This window comes from Drosophila melanogaster, chromosome 2L (assembly GCF_000001215.4).
Source record: "Drosophila melanogaster chromosome 2L".
NCBI classification, from domain to species: Eukaryota; Metazoa; Arthropoda; class Insecta; order Diptera; family Drosophilidae; genus Drosophila; species Drosophila melanogaster.
Window position 1 is genome coordinate 5,431,394 of NT_033779.5, and position 21,275 is coordinate 5,452,668.

The 21,275-nt window shown below is 40.8% G+C and overlaps 4 long non-coding RNA genes and 1 other non-coding gene across 5 annotated transcripts; 2 read left to right on the forward strand and 3 right to left on the reverse strand.

Annotated features, from left to right (window-relative positions):
- Positions 1-448: 448 nt before the first annotated feature.
- On the forward strand, positions 449-1,211 carry lncRNA:CR43713 (long non-coding RNA:CR43713). Its single transcript, NR_073723.2, has one exon. It is a non-coding gene; the product is annotated as a long non-coding RNA:CR43713 (long non-coding RNA).
- A 217-nt stretch (positions 1,212-1,428) lies between these two features.
- lncRNA:CR43714 (long non-coding RNA:CR43714) lies at positions 1,429-2,129 on the forward strand. Its single transcript, NR_073724.2, has one exon. It is a non-coding gene; the product is annotated as a long non-coding RNA:CR43714 (long non-coding RNA).
- Positions 2,130-2,282: 153 nt separating this feature from the next.
- Positions 2,283-2,843, reverse strand: lncRNA:CR43715 (long non-coding RNA:CR43715). Its single transcript, NR_124089.1, has one exon. It is a non-coding gene; the product is annotated as a long non-coding RNA:CR43715 (long non-coding RNA).
- A 1,345-nt stretch (positions 2,844-4,188) lies between these two features.
- On the reverse strand, positions 4,189-7,884 carry lncRNA:CR31647 (long non-coding RNA:CR31647). Its single transcript, NR_047895.1, has 3 exons — positions 7,835-7,884; positions 5,374-5,708; positions 4,189-5,318 (listed from the first exon to the last, which is right to left on the reverse strand). It is a non-coding gene; the product is annotated as a long non-coding RNA:CR31647 (long non-coding RNA).
- Positions 6,241-6,356, reverse strand: snoRNA:Me28S-A2486. Its single transcript, NR_003756.1, has one exon. It is a non-coding gene; the product is annotated as a snoRNA:Me28S-A2486 (small nucleolar RNA).
- Positions 7,885-21,275: the final 13,391 nt, after the last annotated feature.

Sequence of the window (21,275 nt, forward strand, 5' to 3'; positions counted from 1 at the left end):
TTTCGTTGAACCATAAGCATCTTTGGCCAGCTAACAAAGTCATTTAATTGTTGCTCTCGTTAAGTGCATTATGCTTATGCTTTTAAAGAATGTCAAGGGTAATCCGCATTATAAAGAAGGTCTTCAAGATCACGAACCTTCGTTTAAATGCAACAATCACCAATAACCTTTAGGAAATTTTCTATGGTTTAACGTCAAAATCAAAATTGTAAGTTTTTAGTTCTTTAGTATATTTCCAGCCTCGTATAGTTTACTTTTCCTACCCAAATCCTTTATTAAATTAAAGCTAAACTCCAACGTAAATCAATAATTCAGCTATCCGTTTAAGCCCAGACACTCGCTGCTCCGCTTTGTACGCCCTTTTCTCTATCCGTTTAAAAGCATATTAGATAACTTGTTCCGAGGCATAGAAAATAAAGCAGAAAATTTCGATTTCATGGCGATAATCATGAATCGTGATTTATTTAGCGGAACAATTTGTCAGTGCGGTGGCGTGGCCCGAGGGCCGAAAGTCCATTTCGTTTATTTCGCTGGATGGCAGGCAGAAAAGGGGTGGAAGTGCCGGTTGCTGTTGACTTGTGAGTGCTTTGCACCCGGAATTGGGAAAACCGGGTATCCAGAGCACAAACACCGATACGGACACGGATGCGGACACATTTACGGACACGAGTGGAGGGAGAGATTCGCGCAACTATTTGTGAAATTCGGGTAGAACATAAAATTGCGTTATCTATGGTCTCATTATCATCAACAGACGTCGGTCGAAATCCGGCACCCTTATCCTCAGTCTCAGTCCAATGTCAATCCGAATCCGAGTCCCGTCCGGATGCAGTCAAGTTGAAAATTAATTTTGTCACAGTTGCGCATCGGCGAAGTGTCATTATGATATCGCGATATTCCCACCGACACTCCGCCCACTCTGCGATGATTCCGTTGATGATGAGATCCTGTCGTTGGAACTTCCGCACATTTGGTATAAATATATTTGTGCGAGGGTCGCTCTTCGCGTTGCCAATTGCTAGGCACACGTCGCTAGTTCACCCCTCGCGCATTTGCCGGTCGGCAAATTGAAATAGTCGCGTGATTCCGTCGATTTTTTAAGCGATTCGATTTGCTGGCAATTTGTTTGCCATTAGGCAGTTAAAAAGTTTTCACTTCTTTTGGGGTGGTACTACCTAAGGAATATATTTTGACTGCAACGCCTACGTGGGAAATTGTAAATTAATTTAAATGAAAATCTAATTTTATTGGCTGTGATAATTGCTGCACGTTTTGCAGTTCAGGTTTTTAAGGCAATGTAAAATGCGTGGGAAAGACTAAACATTAAGTAGTGCTGTTACAATAAGGAATTTATATAATATTTACTCACTCCACTTCAACCTGGGCAAAAATCAAAGAGTTTTCAACTATTTTGACGGCCATCAACAAGTCGGCCAAAATCGAAAATCCGTTGATGTCGGCTCGTGTGAGAGGGCTCAAAGAGCTGGCAGCTACTTTTCACTTTGCACTAATCGCATCTAATTTGACAGATTTACATAAGGATTAGATGACGGGGAGACAAAGACAAATGCCTAGACCTTGAGGGGAGGCAATGGGTTGTCGGGTGATAAGACTGATGGAATGGCCGGGCGTAAGTACATATTGATGACTTGACACTGACTGACACTGTCAAACGTCAGTCAGCCGAAAAGGGAAGGATTAGACGGTAGGATGGAAGGTCGATAAGTCTGAAATTTCGGTGAGGTATGTATGTTCATATGTACACATATCGACGACAGAAACAAGAAGAATCAAACTTAGTCAAGTGGGCGTTTCGGACTGGCGTAATTCACACTTTTGTCACGGGCAGTTGCACCCTGTAAACCTGACGAGAACAGAACCCCAACCCCATCGATGCGATACCATCCGATTCGAGCGGATATTGATGACACAATGCTGCACATTAAGTCATTCAATTCGAAATGTTGCGCAGCTGCGACGATTTTTAGCACCAGACTACCGGACTGGAAGCGGCAAATCAACGACACATCAAGCGCGAAAAAAAGGGGTTGGGTTGGGCTAAGTCCGGTGCAGAATGGTTTGGTCTAGTACGGACGAGCACTGTAAGAAATAAATAGTATACAAGAAACAAAAAAATTATAAATGAACATCGAAATGAAGAGGTTTTTTCAGCCCATCAACAACTATTTCTAACCAAAATCTCTTAATTATATAACTCTTGGTTATATAGGACATTATTTTATTCATTTCGTTCCATATTTCTTGCAGTGCACATCTGGTGTCCGGGTTTTCAGAGACTCAGCCTGCCTTTGGAGGCGCGGCGGCGACTTCATTACTCTGCGTCATTAGGCACTCAAATTGTTGCCATTCAGTTTAACTCTTCTACTGAGTACAGGGTATACAAGGAGTATATTAAAAGAATATAAAATGATACAACCTTTTTTGTTTATGTTATTCAAACATGTTGAGCATATTGTGTACTTACGGGCTACCATATATCAAGCATAGTGAACAGAATTATTTAAATTCAGTTATACAAATATTTTCAGAGCTAAGAAAGAGGGTACTACTTAGTCTTATCCTTAAATGAGCTGGGTTCTACTTGTTTAACTCTTTCGATGAAATGGAAACGGTTGCGCTTCAATGCCAAACGGAAGTCGGCGTCAGCGTCTAAGGTGCGTCCGTCACCTCATCCTTCCCAGCCCCCATCCGTGCCACGCCCCTCCATGACCCCTTGATGCCGCCGACTATGAAGTGACAAAAGGTCGCGCTTGGTCAGCGCCAGCGGTTCGGTGTCATTCAGCCAATCGATCGATCGGCATTATCGACCCGCGGCGAACTGTGCTAATATCGTCGAGTTAACTGCTGTGCAGTTGTTCGTAATTTGCTTTTAATTTTTATGACCGTTGCACCCTTTCCGCCTGTTGTGGAAATTAAACTGGAATTGCCACACAGAAAAAAAAAAACAAATATTTGGTCAAAATAAATAGAAACATTTATATATTAATCGGATATGTTAAATATATCTTAATTCTGTTGTAAGGATTTTTACTTTTAATTTAATTTGTTTTTTTGCATTACATTATTGTATATAATACCTTATAAATACAGTGAAAGTTTATTATCCCCGTTTTTTTCAGTGCAGTTGAACTGGAACTGTTGAAGCGTTGCCATCAACGCGCCACACTCTTTGTTGCTGCAAATTAACAGCGCTAATGATCGATTTTATGGCGGGCAATCGATAGAAGCTATATCAATAAAAGTGCCAAGTACACATGCACTTGGTTGTCAAAGGGTTAAAACTAAATTACGCTGGCTTTGGCGTTAATGAGCTGCCCATATGACATGTTGAGATCTTGTTTCTGTGGACTTTTTCAAAATGCAGTTACATTTTCGACTATAAAAATTTTAAAAGGATATACATATTTAAGCTGCTATTTTTTAATTAACTCTATACGTATAACTACTAAGAGTACCCACTTGGAGCCTGACCCAGTTACTGCAGAATAAAGTTGTTCACTGCATGTCCAGAACAAATCACATTAATATCGATTTCCAAGTGACCCACTTCGATCACCCCGAGAGTTTTTGAATAGTTTAACCAAACAGGACACCTCCTCTTGTCCGGATCCAAACCCGTTTCATTAACATTAACTGCTTCCGCAGAGCCACCGAGTGTGTGGCAACCGGTTGACGGAGATTCGTGGATGCCACCACATCGATTAAACGGCATTGAAATTCTAGAAACTTTTCACCAGGCCACGATAGTCCAATTTGCAAGACACGTACCAAAAATTAACAGCAGACTGTGGCCAAAACGGGCTATGGCCATCATTTGCATTTTGCGGCAAAGGAGCAGCTGACAACTTTATTTCGTTGCCATGGTCATGCTCCGCAATGGCCTCAAATTACGGTGGCACTGGCATTCAAGATGTGGCCATGGAGCCGGAGCAGGACTTTGGTCATAGAATGGCCAGTAGATTTTGTCAGAGAAGGAGCTGCCTTCAGTTGTGGAGTTAGCGCCCAATTTATCATATTTTCCCTGGCTTTCAACTATGGTCGAATGACTATGTCATGAGGTTGACTTAGCTGGCCAACTATCTAAATGGTTAAAGTATTTCCTTAAACTGCCAAAGGGCTAAATAGAATATTGAGTACGGATTTTTAGAAATAGATTGTTTCGAATTTCAAATATTAGGAGCTACATCACATTTTAAGCTTATTTGTATTTAGACTATGTATATACCATAAATATTCCAAATTTCAGTGTATTATAAACTTCGAAGACTCTGCGTTAGAGACATCCTACCCATTGTGCCTAACTGGCGCCCAAATCCAGTTTGCGACGACGTCTCCTCGTTGAAGTCATGTGCATTCGCTTGTCTGGGCCTTCACAAAGAATTTGCTTGTGGGGCCATCTGTGGGGCACGAGATCATGGCCAAGGAGATGGGGCTGGTGAAGGGAGGATCCTGGTTCTGTCTGAAATCCAGCACACAATGGGTGGTGGAGCGCATTGTGAACGCCACTTAATTACACGGAAGTCTGCCCGAACTGAACCGAGATGAGCTGCAGTTGCTGCCAAGTCGCGTCATGTGGCTCACTGGAGAGCTGAAAGGCTGAAGAGCTGAAAAGAGCCAGATTTAGGGCCTCTGTCTTGGCCAGTTCAAGGTTGGCCCAAAAGGTAAGATGATACGCCACGGTTACTCGTTACTCGCTGGGTGGTGATGCAAAAACTAATTGCAACAAGGTTGCATGGGCACTGAAAAAGCTATTATGGTGTAGTAAGTGAAATAATTGTTAGCAAGGGGGAGATATTGTTAAAAAATAATAATGATGTTATGAAGCATGTTTTAAAACAAAATGTAAAACTTAACTATTATGAATACGTATACTTCATATTTAACTGATCACATCATACTTAATACAATTTCCGCTGAAGTTTTTTTCTTTTCAATATATTTATCTAATTCAAAGGACTGGGAACTGAGCTGTCTTTTTTCCCAGTGATCTCTTTGGGTCTCGCTAAAAAAAAACACGCACATGGCGTGCCAAGTGCAACAAGCGAGTTGGTGCCAATAAATCAGCAAATATTTCAGCAATAATTCAGAGCGAGAGGTGCTAGCTTGTTGACGATGGTATTCACGCCTTGAGCACGCGTCTCCCCGAGACATTCACATCCATGTCCATATCCACATCCACATCCATGTCCACATCCATATACGCACTCGATCTGGAGCTGGATCGTAATTAATAAAAGGCAGCTAGGATCTGGCTCATGGCGATTAATCAGAATATCCAGCTGCGCCTTTGACACTGGCTTAAAATGTAATGATTTAGTTGCATACTCATAATTAACTTGCCGCATGACTCACTCGCATTCGAAGTCACGATCGCACCTCCGGCCAAACTCAGTCGTCGTCTCATTAGCTTGCTTTTGTTTTTGGTTTGCTGCCAAGTTTTTGCCTAATTGAAAGTCGGCTTCATTTGAAATGGGCCAAAACGCATCTTCCTTTTTCGTTACTTTTTTTGTTATGTCTTTTTTTTTTTGGGTTTGGGGTGGAGTCGAAAATCGTTGGAAGTTCGCCGAACTTGGCCTGCAGTGCACGAGGAGTAATTCCGGTGTTAATTTGTACGCAAGATGCCCATCAATCATGGGAGGGTCCACATATTTGTGGGCGTTGGCGGCTAAACTTTGAAGGAGCTGCCCCTGGAAAAAGACGGCGGCGATGAACCAATCGATCTGAGAACGTGAGAAAAATAATTGCCTCCAAATATGTATGTGCAAAACAATTTGGGCACTGAAATTTTTAATAATAATTGCAAATATGGTAACCTCCTCATATTCGATCTCATTAAAATATTTATAGAAAGCTCCCTGTATTTCTTGTAAAATTTCCATTTTCCAACCTCCCAAAGTTTTCAGAGAAACATAAAACAAAGTTCGAGGGATATGATATTTTGGCAGAGCTCATATGTGTTCACCTTTACAGATACAGATGTTGCAACATCCACTTACAGCAGCTGGTATCGTGTCAATGATGCGACACTGCCACCCAACTTACAACATCGCACGACATGAATGAATCGGCGGCTATATAAGGAGTCGGAGTAGGCAATCAAGCCAAAATAATTAAACGCTTGTCAGACAAAGCAGAACAAGCTGGAGGAGCTATGTATGTACATATATACACACAGATCCACATACATATATGCCGTATCTGAAGGAATGGTGGGGTACGATCGTCAGATCGTCTGATCGCCTGATGGTGTCGGGCCCACACACATGGCCAACCGAGAGCCGAAAACCAAAAACAGTTTGACACAATGCCGCGATAAATTTGCTCATCATTCACTCATTCAGACGGTAAGTCATTCACGATCGCACCTAAAAATAAAAGCGGGCCTCATCGGTCTTGCGTGAATCGAGTTTGGCCGGAGGAAAACTTGCGGCGGTCGGAGGTGTCAATGAAAACTCCCCGAGGAAAACGAGCGGTGCCGGGAAAGCTGCTGCTGGCTGGGCGACAATTCTCCGGCTTCCTCATGCCAATTTGTGGTGATCATTCATGTAAGTGTAACAAGATCATTCCCCGATGCCTGTGTGTGGTAAAGTGTCAACATTTACAATGTACAAATGTCAAAGATGACAGCCAACAGCATGCAAGTCGAAAGGGGCATTGAATTGCGGCAGTTTCTGTGGCAACTCCAAATAGCACGTACATGAAATTTCCTTGCAGTGCATTTGCCAACGTAATAGTTACATCAAGTTAACCTTTTAATTACGGGCCATATGCTGCACCCACTTGCCTCGAGGTGTTTTGATCTTTCTCCTTACTTTGCCGTTTTGCATTTCCATAAAAAATAACAACTTGTTTGCTGGCTGGCGTCACTTAATTGTTTCTCTCCCCGTCGATTCGAATGAAACTGACTGGGGCATGTCAAACAACTGTCAGTTAGTTCGTCATCATTACCATCATCGTCATTATTATTCGAAGGGGGAAAGGTGGCGTCAGAGGAAATGGGAAACAGCAGCAGACTTCACCGATCGAATCGACGACGATCGGGATCTGGGCATATGATTAATTTGCATTCGCTTTATTCTGCCTGTTGTCTGGCTGTGTTTAAACAGTGTATTGACTCATAAGTTTGTTGATTAATTCAATTCAATCAATAAATCAGAAATCTGTTCGACACACAAAAAAGAGAAATTCCCAGTTGAGAGTCACGAAAATACACAAAAAATCGGAGACAGAGAGCTTCAACACCGCTGGCAGTGTTGAAATATTGACACCACAGGTGTTTTTACTTGGAAGTCAAGAGGTTGATTTGCCTTAGACTTAGGAACCTTTTTTTTTTTTGAGCCGAATAGTCTGATGGCAAATCGGAAATTTAATTTTGGGATGAACAACCATGAATGATTTGAGATGCGGGCTCGAAGGGTCGGGAAAGGAGAACGGAAGAAACCTAATGAGATTCAATAAGTATAGCATTAGCTGAAATTAATATTATTTTTAATTTAATATCTGACATTCCCGAAAGCACCATTTAGTTCAAGGTTCGATTACTTTTGAAAACCATTTGAGCCGAAATTAATTTCTTTCCCTGAACTGAGAACTGAGCAGAGAAAAACCAGCTGCTTGGCCAATTTAAATCTCAGCCCTTTCAACTGTCGCCAATTTACCCGGAATTGGTAATGAATTTTTAAACCATTTCCCGAACCAGAGCTAATTTTCTCGCCATTTTCCACTGAAATTTTGAATAATTCAAGTGGCGCAAATTGTCCATTGTCCACCTGGTGGCCCGTTTTTCCCCCCAAACTTTTCTTATATAACGCACATGACAGTGTGACAAATTTCACATAAAACAATTGCCGCGAAGGCAACAACTGTCGCTAAATAACAAACGACAGGCAGTCAACGAAAAAATATTTAATTGAATTAAATTGTTTGGCATGTCGGCCGCGGCTGTTACCAATCGCAATTGGCCAATTTAGCAGGCGGATGGAAAAAACGCAAAGTAGAAATTGTTAGCCAAATGAAAGGCCGCGAGTCAAGTGGCCCCCCCAAAAAAAAGCGAAAGAAATTCGCCGATGGTTAGATTGTTCGCCTGGAAGTCGAGAGTGGAGGTGGATTTCCAAGTGGAAAGTGACAGGCGAGTGTCGCTTTTATTGTTTACTTTCAATCACTTTTCGTCACGAATTCGTCGGATGCACAAAAAGTAGCCGTATAAATAAACAATGCCCAAATGGAGGGGGGATGGGCTTAGCCAATCGAAATGGGGAGGTGTTCCATTTGACTTCAGTCAGGAAGAGCTACCGGTTGTCATTTGCATATTTCCAGTGGGGAAGGTAGGAAACTAATTGAAGAGGGTATTCTAACTATTCAAACAATATATAACAAAGATTGTAAGAAATAAGTTTATTTAACAGCCAGTCGATACTCTTATTGAAAATCGAAAATGTGTTATAACTATATTAAAAGAAAAGAAAATAAGAAAAATGCAAATACTTTATACTTTTCCACCCCTTTACTACGCCCTTGGCTTTTAGGCAAATCACAGGCACACGGCTGACTGACTGCTTTGTGGACATTGTTGACAAATTGCACATAATGACATTAAATTGAAAATGATTGTGTGCAATTGTTTTTTCCCTCCCCCACCCCCAGTCAGTTTCTATACCCATCTCTTTTGTGTTTTATTTCCATCTCACTTTCGCCCACTGTCCAGCGGTAAAGTCAACGAGAGACGAAGGCGTTTTGCGTTTGAGTTTGACGCACAAATTAAAATTAATGGCAGTCAGTGGTGCGTAAAACACGGCACAAACATAAAAAAAAAATCCCAAGCCCAGCACGATACATCAAAAAGTCCACAGCAACGACAACACACCCACTGTTCAAATAATAAAAAAAATAACATATACAAATGATAAAAAAAAAACAAAACACGTGCGCCCCATAAACAGAAGCTGCACTTGAGATCTTTTGCCAAGGGATTGGGATTTTCTAGCTGAGTTTCCACTTACGTGGAAAATCGTTTCACTTTGCCTAATGTGCAATTAGAAAACGCATTTTCATTAGCTTTATCGCAGGCCTTTAGTTTCAGCTGCTCTTTCGATAAGCTTTCAATGGATCCCAAGTACGAGTATCACAAAAATGCGCTTAATTTCGCTTATCGGCTTGAGAGGGAAATATAGGAAATGGTGGAAAAACAGATGACTAAAAGCATTTGGCCTCCGTAATGATGATGATTATTGGTTGATGACCAAAGAGCCTGAGTGGGCGGATGGCAAGGTGGTCGAGGGAGTGAAGTAATGGCCATATGCTGTAGGCCAGAAAATTAAATGGCAATAGAGATAAAATGGTGGAGTGGATAAGGCAATAAGTTTAGCTATATTTCCGATTAGAAGTTAGTCATATGAATGTTGAAATATATCTTAACCGCCTTACTTAATTCATTAAATTGGTGATCGTACAATTTCTATTCACTCGAGTCATAGATCAATCGCTCAACCAGCCGTATTCATTCGCGTTTTAGCATATAATTTCCACATTTACTTAATTACACACATCTGGCAGTATGCCATTTTCATTTCAATTTCCAGCCGAGTTCATTGTCTCCTCGAAGAGCTACTCTCACTTTGCCTACACATATATACATATATATTTATATGGCCAAGTCTGAGTCGAACGAACAGCTTTCGCCATTGAATTGAATGGATCCAAAGTAGTTGGCAAATTAGCAACAGCTACAATCACAATCAGCAGAGAGTTTTATTTGTAAGCTCAATCATATGATCGTGTGAAATGATTTCGATCATTGGCCATCTATCAATGTTTCGCTGTATCCATTCGATTCGATTCGATTCGTTTCGTTTGGCTTATAATGAAACCCAACGGCTGCCAACGTTTAATTAACTTGATAAATCGTTTGTAAATTTCTTAATTATTACGTAGCCGTCGTGTGGTCAGCCAGCCCCTAAGTACGGCAATAATTTAAACAGCTTTACCTTGCCATTCACCTTAGCAGCTCATGTGTGCTTATTCACATTTATTTATTAATTTTTGTGATTAATTTAATGCGCGACGACAAACGAAATCGTTGAGTGTCGCTAATTGTTTATGAGGTGCACAACAACGAAGGCAATTATATGCAAACACACACGTATAGTATAGTCAACTTTTTGCTTTGGCTATTGAGAAACTGTTAACAAGTTAATTAGATAATTGAGCAAAAAATAAAAACCACATATATCTAATATGTTATGCTATGCGAGAAGCAGCTCACGTAATGCCCCCCATTCGCTTAATTAGTGTGATTAGCCTAGTCAGCCGGTTAGTTCTAACTGCTGACCGCTGCTAAGTGCTCAGTTTAAGATGCTTTGAATAATGGCAGCCGGTTTACTGTTACAGAAAATTATAAAATAAATTAAACTAAGGACCCTCCCAACAATATGGTAACATTTTAATTTGGAGCATACCCAACCCTTTTTGTAAACTTGCCAACTTTAAGTTTGTCATAAGTTCAGCTGCCAAAAAGTTGGCAGAGAAACGTAAAACAAAGATGTTCCCGTGATGTATTCATATTTAATATATACTTATTTATTTAAATTTATCATTGCTTTACATTTAAAGCAATGCATACACTTTTAATGCTCAAAATTCCACGAACTCTTCTTTGGAGGGGTGTAATTTTCTCATCTCTAATGAAAACTGTAATTAATTAAAAGCCAACTTCTGCAAAGAAGGAGCTCGGCAGAGCCAAAGCCAAACTGCCTTACTAAGCGCCTTGTGATCCTTTCTTAATTGAAAAATGTCGTCACACAAAACAAGGAGAAATGGCAATGGAAAGCAGAGCAAGTATTCAGCACGGAAAATCCCTGTTAATCCGGCACTGAAATTGGAAAAACCTTGGCCATGGAAGTAGATAGGGATAGGAGTATATATATTTATATATAAGTATGGAAAAGGAAGGCCAAGAAGCAGGAACGTGGCTCGTAAAACTCTTGAGCCTAGACATAAAATTGGACAAATTATGTAATAAATGCAACATAAATTGTGACTTTTCTCCGCTAATTGGAAAGCAATGCAACAATATTACGAATAGAACCATTTACGGATGCTAAGCAGAGCTCAGTGCTGTATTACCATTTCCATTTCCATTCTGCTTCTAATGACGCAACTCGGAGGGGTGCCACAATCAAAAGTGTCACAATATTACACTTTCACAGACAAACGCGCAGCGGGCAAACAAATCGTTAGACGCATGTGAGTCACCAAACAAAAAGCCAAACATTTAAACAACCAAATGCCGTCCAGACTTTATGTCTATAAACTATTCGTATCTGAGTCTCTGGATTTTCATTCATAAATCGCCCCCAGCGTTATCGCCTCGAAATCCAATCGAATGCGCACAAAAGAGGTCGTCACACCTTAGGAAATCAATATCCGTACAATGGCACGCTGTTGATATTTTCCCGCTCACATAAAATTTCTTTTCAGCAGTTGGCCGCTTTGTCCGCCGCTTGACACATTTTATGGCCCAAAAGTTTTCATGAAAAGTTCGAACCTGGCCGCGACAAATGAGCCCGCCCGAGTTGGACCGCCGTCGTCGCATTGTCTAGGCCAGATGCTGGTCATCTGTTTTGGGTCTACTAAAAAAAAGCTTCAAAAGGAAGGGGAGTGGTAGCAACTAATCACCCTAAAAAGTAGCTACGAAAATCATGTACATATGCTAGAAAAATATTTTAAATTAAGCTGCTCACCTGTGAATTGATTAGTAGTCCTAGTTTTGCATGGTAAAAATTGTAAATTATTATTAATTTTGTACTTAAAGCTAGCTCTAAGTCGTTATATACGTTTATATTGCTTGTATCTTACATAGTTTCAATTAACAAAATATCTAGCTTGAAAACAGCTAACTAACCACCTCTGCCGTTAACAAAAGAAAGATTTACCATTTACATCCATCTCATTTGCATGAAAATTTGTTGAAAAGATATTTAAACGAATCGAATATCGAGCTGCCTGCCCAGGCAATGTGAAAACGGTAATTTGTTGGCCAGTTTAAATGTGTTATTAGCACCGTTTATATGCAAGTTACGCCCCAAAAATAGGGCCAAGCACTGATGGATATCTCGGCTGGATTTCATAGCTGGATATCGATTCTGGCCATAGTTGGAGTGCCCCAATTTATGTATCTGGATGTGGGCATTCAACGGCAGTGTTATGTCTATATCGGTGTCTGTTTAAACTGCAATAAGCATGGCTAAGACTGATCTATGGACGCGTATAGATCGAGGATTTTGTTCATTATTGATTGGATTTGGGTCTCGGGTTTTTTTTGTGATCTGAGATAAGCGGGGGCTTTATAATGGCTAAGAAATCGTAGACGAGATTGAAGAAAATTGAGCAGTCTTCAGGCTAAATACTCAGTGCTAAATGGTAGATATGTTTAGAAGAAAGTGTAACCAGCTGTATTGAATAGGCTGAAGATCATACTTGCATTCCTTAAAATGTAGATTACTTACTGCAGCCAACAGAGTGCTAGTAAAAATGGACATAAATGCTTCCTTTTCAACTTCTCTAACCTTGTGCCACTGCAATTCTAACCCCTCTGTAAACGATCCCATAAAACGCAATGATAAACAAGGCAACCCAACGAGCTTGTCACGCATTTCAAATGCATTTGCCACCAGCGAAGAATAACCGACAGGCGGGAAATGCAGCCAATGCACTGAAGGCAGCGTTTTCATGCAAATGGAGGCGACCTCGGGCTAGAAGAGCAGCTAATCCCATCCAGAGTCGGAAACCACAAGGTGGAAACGAACAGAAAACCAAACCCACAAAGAGACCAAGCCAAGCCTCGTAAATTTGCAGCTTATTGGCAATAACTGCAAGTGGCTTGTTAACAATTTAACACGTCTTAATCGTTAAATTTGTGGATGCGCAAAAAAAAAAGGAAAAGAAAAACCCTATACAACTGCAAAGGCTGAGAGGTGAGCATTTCGTATTTCCAAGTTAAATGCCAAACGCATGACACTTTTGTAGGTGTGAATGCCAAACGGGCTGTGGGGACACTTCTGATTTCTGATCTCTGAGTTCTGAGACTCGGATGCTGATTTTAATGGCAAACCGGTTGGGTGCCAGTTCGATCTGTTTAATAATGATATTTTCTGGCCCAGGCCCAGGCTCAGACGCGAACGCGAACGCAGACTCCAACTCAGGTTCCGTCCCAGTCAGAGCCAAACAAAAGACTTAAGTCATAAACTTTATGACATTTTGCAAAAATCTCGCCAAGAATGTCATCAATGAAACAAATCGATTTGTTTACATGCCAACGTCGACGGCGTAGCTCTTACACTGAATGAAAAGGTTTTGAGTAAATTTATAAACAAAAAATTATATTATAATTTAGATTTAATTGAATTAATTGAATTGAATTTTTAAGTCTTTAGATTTATTCGTGACAAAATAAGGTACGAAATAAATTGAAAATTCACCTTTTTATATATGTTTTTTTTTTCAGTGCCATGTTTCAGCTGGTGTCGTTGGCAGTCTGGCCTCCGTCTCTCATTGCCAATATCGATTTGACTCCTTTGGCTTGGCCCTGTCTGCCACCAGGTTGCAGTAGACCCTCCCCCTCTCTCATTTATGTGGCTTTGCCTCTTGGCTTTGTCCACACAATTCTGGGAAGATTTTAATCTTACTCACTGTAGTCTCCTTCAGCTTGTTTCCTTCTCTTTTGTTGCTGTGGAAGGGGGCATTCGGTGTGCGGTTTATGGCTTTTCGTGTCTGATAATTTTCTGATTTTAATGTGCGAAATTAAACATCACATTTTTCAACACGAACGTTTTGGTTGTGTATTGGTGTAACTCAAAAGAAAACAGGTCTAAAGTTAAAATACTATACACATATATGCAATTTGAAAGCAGAAATGCTATGCAATCGCCAAAAGAACAAAGGAAATGTTGTATGGAAATATCTCGCCCAAGTTGTCTATATTTTTCTACCCACTTCCATTTTTTATTAGCAATGTTAACATATGTAAAAAGTAACTTCATTGCTGCGTAGCTGTCACAATTTGTAGGAAATTAATTCCAAGTGGCCAAAATAAATAAACAGTCACAAATTATGCCCAAATTAGCAAGCAAACCAACCACTCGCAGGGTGGTGCATTTATAGATACCACCCCCTGGGTGGTGTATCACATCAATCAGATACACGTTACATGTGTAGCATAATGCCTGCACAAACACAGCCACAATTTCCCGAGTACAAGTGGCGGCAAAGCGGGCCATAAATACTAACCGCATAAAGCGGTGGCCTAATCCTCTAAGTGGGGGTTGGGTGCTCTGTGTGGGAGGGGGGTATCTGCAAAGTCACCCCCTGGGTTATTTATACACCCCTGAAAATTCAGCAACAGCAGCAGGACCAATTACTCAACATGATTTCATTGAAATTACCGCACACAAAACAAAGCCAAGCTGGTTTTGAAGGAAGCTAACTCTCAGGCTTGTCGAGATGGAATACACTGAAAAAAATATAAAGAAAAAATACTTACACAATTTTATTTTCTTATTCTTTAGCAAAACAATAATAAAATATTCATATTATAAAAATGAAAAAATTAAGGATAATATAAAATATTTAAAATTTAAATGTATTTGTTGCAAAGAGTATATATATCTTAAGAGTATTTTCTTACAGAGAACCATTTTTATTCAAAAGTACATACATTTATTTTTAGTGCATCAGCAGCAACAACAACATCAATCTCAATAACAATTCATAATTCATGTTTAACATGCGCCCCCGTTATTGAGCAATTTAGCAGGGTACCATCCTGCCACCCCCACCACCAATTCACCCCGCACCATCCGCTCCTGCACCGCCACCCCGCGCCACCCTCTCAAGTGGGCCACTCATCCACTCGCAAGTCGCATAAATTGTTGATTGTTTGTCTATGCTGTGGGATGTATTTATGGCACCCGGGGAGTGAAGTCAACTTTTTTCTGGCTCAATAACAAATGACACCCCAATTGGGGTGGACCGACGACAACTTCGTCAGCTATCCACCTGCCACCCTCCGCTTATGCCGCCCGTTTTCCTCCGCTTTTCCGATGATCATCCCTAATTGGTGTTGAATGGAGTTTGCCTTGTGGCTGGTGAAATTTTCCGCTCTTGGGGTGAAAGGTGGTAACCCTGAAAGGATGCTGACTGTTTGTCTGCGTCTGCATTTTTTATGGGAGTTACGGATGAAATTTAAGGGTTGTACGGGGGCTTGCCAAATCTCGTGGAAGGGCGTGAAACTTATTAACATAATTGAGACCTTTGTTTACTTTTGTTGTGGATAAAGAATACAATTATGGTTTGACAGGCTTATGAGAATCCACGCTAGGATTCGTAGGAATATTAGCTTATTCTTATTTATGGAAAATATATTAAAGAACAGTACAAAAATATTGCTAACGAGGAAGTTTAATGTTAAGCCCAACCCAAGAATCATCTGACACTTTATTCACATTAAAAAACTTGCAGTGCTCTTTACATTTTATTTCACCAATTTTATTTTGCAATTTTATGTGTCAGTTTTACGGGCGCGAGTTTAATTTTCTGATATTTTTATGAAATTCACAAAAGGCATTGCGAGAATGCGACGACAAACGCCGCAGGGGTGCTTTCAAGTATTTTGGTATCCACAAGCCGGTGAAATTAGCATGCGCTTAAGTTATAATTTAATTATAATTTATTGATTTTAAACGGACATTTTATTTATACACCCAATCGAACGGCTTGCGGCAGCGTTGAAGTTCGATTTCTGGACTGTTTTATGAGCTGTAAAAATGTGGACTTTATGGGGCACTTAATTTGGCCAAATAAGGGGCCAAAAATTAAACAAAAAAAAAAAACGTCACGACGAGTGGGCAGTTCCACTCGTGGAGTATAGATGTAAAACTGATGCCCGCCTTCATTGGTGTACAAATCATAATTTGTCAAGCGCTAGCCAGTGTGACCATGTGTGACCAAGATGCAAACGGCGAGTGCGAGCCAACTGGCGGCGAAATATATAAAGTGCCAACCGCTGCCACCCAATTACCAAATGACATGACAAAACCGCTTTAAGGCGTCGTCGTCCATGTCTCCATACAAAATTGCAAATTAGGAGACCCGGCGTCAAGTGGAAAAAATTCAGTGAAATAACAAAGCAAACAACCATAAAACTTAAATGCCAAAGACAGACGGAGGATTACTGGGGGATGGTTAGGGGCCGGAAACAGGAACCAAAGTCGAGATAACTGCCAACATGGCGGTCACAGGATGGAATAGAGAAGGGAAGCCAAAAAATAGAAACAAATAACATAAAATGCAGGCAATAAAAAGCAGCCAAGCAGCGAGCAACGCGGAAAAGCATGAAAATCTAACAGGGAAAATGGCCAAAAAAGATAGAAGGCAGCCGAAATGCGATAGCTTGGTCGACTTGGTGAGAAGATAACCTAATTTTTCTATATCTACGTAGCTTGATTGTAATACTTAATATTAAAATAATTTAACTTGATATTTCGAAATAAGGAACATAGTAAGAAAAGTCGTTCATTATTAAGCCATAAGTGTTCTTCTTCTTTAAATTCAAAAAACAACCTTTACATATGAAAAATTCTATGTTACATTCACTAAACCTAAGCTCACTTTATATTGGGCACAGCCAATACAACCCTCCAAAAACAAAGGGCATGAAACATAAAAAAAGACCGCGTCCTTCTTGGGTTTATTTTATTTTTTTTTTGTGTTCGCTTTCGCTTATCTTTAACTGCCATCAACAAGATGGCAACTTCCGTTCGCGCGCCATAATGTTTTCCCTACACAGCAAGGATCCTTGGCACACACACACACACACACAAACACACTCACACACAAGTCACGCACACTGCGAGAATTTGGGGGTAGGGGTTGGGGAAATGGTCACCAGGGCGTGTAATTGAGTGCTACAGGACCCTTTTAACATTTTTATTTGCACATTAGCGAGGGTGGAAATGGCGAAATTTGCGCCCAAAGTGACAGAGCGTTGAGTGTGGGCGGCAAGGATATCGATGGACGGGGGAGTGGCAGGATGTTCGCTTGGCATTTCGCTAACCATTTCCGTATTGAGTTCCCGTTAGGACTGTCAATATGCCTTTGCACTGCGACCGTTGGTGCGTTCATCTCGAAAGTCGTAGACAAATTTGTTTGTGGTTCCAAATGCGACAGTTGCGAAAAATTGACAAGGGCATCGATGGGAAATAAAAGGGGAAAAGGGGGAGTAACAGATTCTCCAAACATATGCCAAGATGTCACTGGAACAGACAACGATCGATTGTTATGGGCAAGGACATAAAATCTGAGGGGTTGATTGTCCGAAAAGTTTATTTAAGGTTTAATGTGCATTTTACAATGCAGGGGTGTAATTAGATGAGGTATCGATAGCTAATCAGGATGGTAATGTACTAAAATATTATTGGCCAATGTCGCAAAATACTTATATACGAAATAATTAAAATGAACCTATTTGAAGTAGAAGCAGTAGATTACTTTACTCTTTAATGGGGCATGCAACTAAATCTATAAATTTTCATACATTTTCCATAACCCACTGGTTAATTCGAAAGAGCTTTCCATTTCGCACCACATTTCGAACTACATTCAAGCCTCCATTCTCGCCAAAAAGCAAGGCCAACATTTTCCAGATAAAAGCCGCAGTACACAAAAACGAAGTTGGTCCGACAGAACGCACCCTTTTGTCCCATAATTCAAACGCAATAGGCCAAATGGCAGCCATTTTGAAACCCTTTTCATACGCGGCGTATGAGTAACATGGCAAATGGCATGAATAATTCCACTACCGCCGTCGCAGTCGCAGTAGCAGCTGATGATAAAACATGAAAATGGGCAAACATAAATCTAGCACACACGCACACACAAGATACGCCGTAAACAGTCGGACCTCCTCGGCTCTTAAATATTCGGCTCTTTATTAAAGTGCCACTGCTCTTCCTCTTTTCCGACTACCACTCTCCTGATTTTCTCCCATACCCCGAACACTTTCACTACCATTTCGGCCAGGAGACAACATTTACATCAACATCACCATCACCATCAGCATCAGCTTCCACTCAGCTCGTTTCGCTTCTCGTGGTCGTTTGGGCAAAGTCAACTTTCGTTTAGCTTGTAAATAGCTCGTTTTCGCAGACTTCGTAACTCGACGCCATGTTAATATATAACAATTAATCTTAACTAAAAGTATCAGACGCCCACCAGCGTTCCTTGGAGCCTCGGCGTTTATGCGGCAGCAAACAGGATGAAAATTAATCTTGAACTACTACAAATGTGTCTAGTATCCATATACGTATCCATAGAAAGCAATTATAAAACATAGAGATACAACTTTTTATACTAAAAGCTGTCCATTTAGTAAATGCCATTTTCAATACTTTGAAATCTCGAAATCGTTCAGTTTCATAAAGAAAAGTAGTAAATGTCTTTAAACCATGTTGAACTTGCCGTATAAACCTCTTCTCCCAGCAATCTTTTATGCATGGCAATGAGCTCCACTCGGACCACAACTACAACTAAAGAGACACTGAGGCAGCAAGGACGCCATGCTGTTTACCCGAACACCCGCCCACCCACACGCCCACTAGCGCACAAACACTCAAAGGCAGAGGAACACTTTTTGCACATTACAGTGTTAATGTGCCTCACTGCCGCATGTAAAAAGCCAAGTAATTTAGGCAAGTCTCGCAGAGGCAGCGCAGGAAAAAGGACACTCAGCCCCTCTAGCACACACACACACACATACATATACAAATATGTATCCTGAATGGGAGGGACCACATCTGTGTATGTGGGGGTGTGTGCGTGTTAATGATTTTTTGCACACAGCTTCACAACTTGACGCTTTGGGCTTGTCTGCGTTGTGGATCCTTTCTTCTCGTTCTCCTCTCTTTGCTCTCCCGAATCATGTCCTTTACATATGTGTATATATGGGGTATACTATGTGAGTGGGTATAAATTTATATGGGTAGACTGGTTCGCCATGTACACTCAACGCTATGGGTTCCAGTGAGAGAACGCAGGATTTTTATTGAGTTCTTAGGCTTTACATTTAAGTTGTAAATAAATGAAATCGTGTGTATATATATTTCCAAGTAAGCTATTTTCCTTAGTCTGTGCTGTAATTATAATCATAATTCCACCAACAGTACTTTTAACTGTGTAGCACAGTTAGCCAGCAAAGCCTGACAAATGTTTGCACACAGCACTATCAACACATTTTCATCTCGCTTTGGCTGAGTAAAAATAATAATAAAAAGAAAAAGCCAACAAGTCACGATGTCAAGAAAATGTTCCGCTAACGGTGCTGGCCAAAAAGAAATGCCGAGTGTCAATCAAAAGCTCAGCGGGTGCTGTGCATTAACCTTAACCCCCGCTTAACCCACTGACATCCTTGGCATTATTTACCACAAATTTGGTCAAGAAAAACTGTTTATCATATTTTGCCTAATAGAGGCGTTACCTGCCCTCCAAATTTCCAACCATTATTAATTACTCTATTTACCATCCCCAACTGCTCAGGGAAAAATAAAAAGGAAAACCGCCCAGTGACTTTGAGAGCTGACCCCTCGGCTTATTACATTTTAATTGTTTTACAATTTTTTTTTTTTTTTGGGTGGCGCCTATTAGCATTTTTGGTGGTACCACGTGGTGCAATTCCCAACAAAACGGTGGAAATGGTTGCGTCCGATTTAAACCATAAATTATGCAGATAAGCATAAGTGTCGGTTACTATGCATGTCTGTTTATACAATGTCTGTCTCAGTTTTTTTGGCTTAATTGTTTTCGTTGGTCATGCTGGTTGGGTGGCACTTGTAGGAGGCGGGGTGTAGTTATACCGAGTACCCACCATTTTGCCAAGTGTAATGAACAGTTGGGTCTTTGGCTTGGGAAATACCAGGTAATTGTTATGTCTCTTGCTGCAAGGTAAGGTTTTAATTTGGGATATGAGGCAAGCTACGGGTTAATTACAGTATTAAAAGGTCATTTGTCTAAGTAATATTTCTCTTAAATGTTTTTTATGGTTCGAATGGTTCGTAAATATTAAATGTAAAATGCACTTACAATTTCCAGTTCCTTGGCATAACTCAAACATTTTTAGTGCCGCTTAAAAATCCATTGTTTGCACACAGACATTTCGGTGTGGATTTCGCAGTTAGATAAAACATAAGAATCTCCAGGAGCAGACAAAACTTCTCGCTGATTATGTAAGCAACTCAGCGCGGCCAAGGAAAACCAATTTAAAATTCACAGCACATTTTCCGCTGCTCGGTAACAATATTGACAAAAAAGGCAGGAGAGAAAACCCCGCACTGCAGCGAAGAAATGAGAGCAGAAGGAAAAGCTGGGAAAGCGGCTGCTTAAAATTCCGTGAGCATCGTTTCACAACTTTCCAACTTGCCAAAAAATCGAAGCGGAAAAGTGGAGAGGCAGAGATAGAGGAAGGGAAAAATGCAGAAGCATAAATTCTCCGGGGGGGCGGCAGAAAGTCCAGGAGAGACACAGACACTGAACGAGAGAGTGAGAAAAAGTCGGGAAAATGTGAGGAAAATAAATGAAAATGCTCCAGAGCTCGTTCACAAGAGTGCTTACGGCATCCGCAAGGAGCTGTTGAAGTGGCAAATTTGCGCAGAGCGACGCAGGACAACCGCCCACAGGCCCCATTTTTGCCCACCGCCTTTCCGCCACCCACCAGCCCCTTGGATTTTCCCCTGATTTTCCTCGTTACTTACAACAACTACATGCCAGTGTCAACACATACTTGGCCATTCAAGTGGGCAACCCCAAGGAAGCTGGCGACGCCATGTTGGTTTTCTTCTCTGTCTCTCTCTCTCTCTCTTTCTCTCTTGGCCAAAAACATTTTTATGGCTGCGACACATAAAAGCCAAAAAGTACCGAATGTCATTTGTTTGCCTTTCCTTTTCGCCTTTTTTCACGCTGTCTATTTTTGCCTGGGCGCAATTAACCCGTTTTTGTTATTATTTCGACTGTGAGACAATAAACTTTTGTGACAAAAGGCCTTTAATGGCTTGGCGACAAAGTTTCGCAATTTTTTCGCAATTTGCCGACACCACAACAATTTGCGTTTAATTAACCAAAAGTTTTCCCTTCCACAAAAGCGTTTAGAAATGAACCTAATGAACATAGGTCGGTGGCGGGCAAACCAAATTGTTGTCGAAAGTTTTTGGCTG